We start from the raw sequence: 4,193 nt of genomic DNA, 5'->3' as shown, positions 1-4,193 counted from the left end.
ATATATAAATTTCATGAACATGGCTATGATGTACCAATGATGTGTTTGCAATGCATATGAATTATGTAGACACTGGAAAAAGAGTGACAAGGTTTAACTTAACTGTTGAAATGAACATTTTTAGGTATCATTCCTACTGGTTGGTTTGTGTGTGTGTGCGTCTGTGTGCGCGTGTGTCTGCACTCTCATTTAGGGCAGTGAGGATCATGTGAATAGTGTTTTAAAATGAGTGTGTCTGTCAACAGCGCTCCATCATTGGGCCTCACTTACAAAGATGTGCATTTAGTGCACGTATAATGTAACGGATCCTAACTGCACATTAGCTGGCTGCTAAAACATCTGGAGTGCATGCATCACAGAAAACATTCAACCTTGAGAAGTTCTTATGCTTCTTCATTTAGTGCATAAAAGTACTGATACACGAGGCCTGTTGTCCATGAGCACATGCGTCCCTCTGTACTGTTTGTGTGTTTGTTTGTTTTTTTTCTTACTTTTAACGCCACCACCCAAAGCCTGAGCTGTTCCTGCTGGCAGTGCCTTTTTTTTCTTGTGCCCCTGTGTATCTATGTACTGTGTTTCAGCACACAGGTGCCCGAGTTAAATGTATGGGTGCTTTCGCATGTGTGCAAACCTGTGTCCCTCGGGTGGTGCTGTTTCTCTCATTTTTCTTTCTGTCCTGTAACACTCATGTCTTTCCACCAAACCCTCCGTGTGTGTGTGTGTGTGTGTGTGTGTGTGTGTGTGTGTGTGTGTGTGTGTGTGTGTGTGTGTGTGTGTGTGTGTGTGTGTGTGTGTGTGTGTGTGTGTGTGTGTGTGTGTGTGTTATTTATTTCACGGTTCACACCATCCACATTGTTATTATGTGAGGGATGTGTAGACCTGATGCTTTTATTGCGATTTTATTTTGTTTTATTTGAAGAAGTGTGTGTGTGTGTATCAGTAGAATTGTACAAAATCTGAAAATGAAATTAAAAAAAAGGAAATTCCTTTATTGAAACTTTCTCCTTTGTTTGTTTGTTTTTCTTTACAGCAGTATAAAATATTTCAGTCAACAATCTTATACTGTTAAATCAATACTTATTAAATGCTTTACTGCGATACAAGAGAGGTCTGTGTACAAAAGACATAGAGCTTAACAAATTTATTATACCACCGCTCAATGTAAAGTCACAGCTGCTCTAAATCAACAGTACTCACCAGTATGTGCAAGCTCCTTAATCAAAATTATACTTTGGCAACACTTTATAATATGTCCCATAACTAAGGTCATAATTCCCCTGGAATTAAATTGAATTATGAATTTGTATATTTACCAAGTAAGGGTTTTTTGTTTGTTTGTTTTTACCCTCAAAACGCATAACTATACTGTAAGTAAGTTTAAGTAGTGCAAAAGTAATTTTAGGTTCTGCCTAAATTCTGGGTGTTTTACAAAAAAGGAGACAGAAATTATACTGATGCTCAAGCAATTGTAAGCACTGCATGAATAATTTTATACAGTACTTGGTAATTTTGTGGAGAAACAAACAACATTTCCCAGGCTTACATTGTAAACACACTGTACTTTTTGGATTGGGCATTTTAGGGAGTGGTTTAACTTTGCCTGACTTCCAGGTATTTTACAGGGAAAGAGACACTCCTTTCCTGTGAAATCCTTTTGATGGCTTGAACAGTGATGTGAAAGGGAAAACAGTACATTAGCCTTAGCTCCATCAATGTAAGGTCACATAGCCCTGCAAAATGTTATGGTATTTATTTTTTCTTGTAGGTTAATAAGGGAGAAATAAAACATCCATCATGCACATCAACATAGTGAACATTAAGTAAAGACTTAAAAAGCCAAGTATGCCCTTAGTTGCAGGCCTTATTATAAAGTGTTATCGATGTTTTTAATGCTAAAATATGATTATTGTTTTTATCCATTGGCTTTTCACATTTACTGTTTTACATAAAAGCAGAAAAAAACTATAAAGCACATTCATGCTCATCAGTTACAAATAGCACATGCATGAGTAATTCCAGACACATAAATATAACCTTATAAAGTGTTAAATCAAATCAGACACAGTGTCTTTTATCAAATTTGAGGGCGCAATTATACATTTAAAATCAGGGTTTCCAAGTTCAGTGTCAATACAAAGCCCAGCTGATGTTGGAAAGTCTTGTGACCTGCACTCTAAGCACTGTATTCAAATTTAAGCAAAGAGCAGAGGTTACCCGGCCACGGTTGGATGAAAACCTTGTAAATGAACACCATCCAGTGCTGCTCTCTAAGGAGGAACATCCTACATTCTCATTCAAGATGTAATAATAAATAAAAAAAATCACAAAGCACTCTGATATTCTGATATGAATAAAGAGGCTCTGTGGATGGTGGATGACAAAGTAAAATATATACGAAGCACAGACATGTGTAGATTGTACAATGATCTTACACCCTGTGAATGAGAGTTGTGGCACATGCTGAAGCAGGCAGACGTTACGCCACCGCACTATGATTCACTCATTATGCAACTGTTTAAGTAAAAATGAACAATAATCAAAGATGATGTTTGAGGATACAGATGCATTATTAAATGTTAATGAAAATATAACGGCCCACACGATCTGTGCTTTATTTACACGGAGTAAATGAACAAACTGTTGCAAAAATCATTTTAACACCGTCATAGTGGACTTTACTTTGGGTGAAAAGATGCTCAAGAACATAAAGTGATCCTGAGCACGGATGAAATGTTTGCGTAAAACATAAAACACATAAAAGTGTGTAAAAATACATCTTTTGGTGCCCCCTACTGGCAGATTTATGTACATGCAGCGTGAAACTTGTTTCCTGTGTACAAACCAACGACAAAATAACAACAGAGAGGTAGTAGCTGATAAGGCTGACCCAGTTACTGTCTGATCTCGGCAGTATAGTTTTTCTCAAGAAGAGCAAAAGAAAGATGAGGTTACTACAGACCCGGAGAAACTCCTTGTTTGTTGTTGGGCATAAGAGAGCTGGGTTTGTATGCAGCGCATCAGAGGCAGCATTAAGGAAATCAACCTTTGTGGTAACATTCAGTCCCTTTGCTTCCCTTTTCCCATAAACTGTGTGATGCACAGTAGTTCATTTTAAGGAACTGCTGAACCACTTAAGATTTGCTCTGTGAACTCTGTGGGACACTCCTCCCATCAGATGGTGCTATAAGTTTTAAAGATCTTAAAGGGTGAAAAGAATGAAATGGAAATAAAATTTGACATCATTTTTTATGATCAGTATTTGAATAATGAGTTTCTGGTTTTTACATTTTAATAGTGTACTGCCGTTACACATATAAGCATAAAAATAACCTTACTATTACCAATATTAAAAAATGTAATTGTTCTTCTTGTCTTGCTGTTTCTAACAAGACAATTATGCCTTCTCCGCCAGAACCAGCTTGCATTGCTGCAAAATCACCAGCAGGTGGCGGGTTCTTATAACAACAGCAATCACTAGTAATCACTGTGTAGTAACAGGTAGTGTGAGTTCATGCACAGCTCCATTATTTTGTTTTTATATGTTCTGGTAAGAAAGTATTCACATTTTGACACGTATCCTCCCAGATGAGATTGTTTTCAAGAGCATTTAAAATGTGGTGTCAGGTGAATAAACCCACAAGTGTCAGTGTCTGTCACACAGCCTCAGACTAAATACAGCCAGACCCCCCCAGACCCCCACCTCGAGGACCTATAGGTAGCTTTGCACCTGGTCCCATTGGGCCGCAGTTTTAAATTCACTTCACTGCGATTAAAAGTGGCACATGGTCCACAAGCTTACACCTTGAAACCTCTTGAGAGGCAAGTGCAATAAGCAGATCAGTTTATAGGCATTGTCACCCTACTCACTCTATACACCACCATCTAAGAATAAGCAACAGGTTTTAAGGGTCGGTTGCTGCCCCGGGGGGGTCTAAATGAAAGTGTGTCAGTGTATGTATTTGTGGCAGCAAATATAGAGAGACCTCCTCTTCTCACCTCTGAGAAAGAGCTAAGATTAGAATCACCCTCTGCCCAGCATGTATCACTATCTGAATATAGCCTGCTCCCCTTCTCATGCCTGCTGGGTCTCACTCCGTCTGTCCTCTGCCCTGCCTCTAACTATATCCAGCCTTGTATAGATCTCCAAACACACTCCGGTTTCAATCCACAGCTTTCCCTCATAGGGTATGGAG

This window comes from Astatotilapia calliptera, chromosome 5 (genome assembly GCF_900246225.1).
Source record: "Astatotilapia calliptera chromosome 5, fAstCal1.2, whole genome shotgun sequence".
Taxonomy (NCBI): Eukaryota; Metazoa; Chordata; class Actinopteri; order Cichliformes; family Cichlidae; genus Astatotilapia; species Astatotilapia calliptera.
This window is presented reverse-complemented; position numbering follows the sequence as displayed.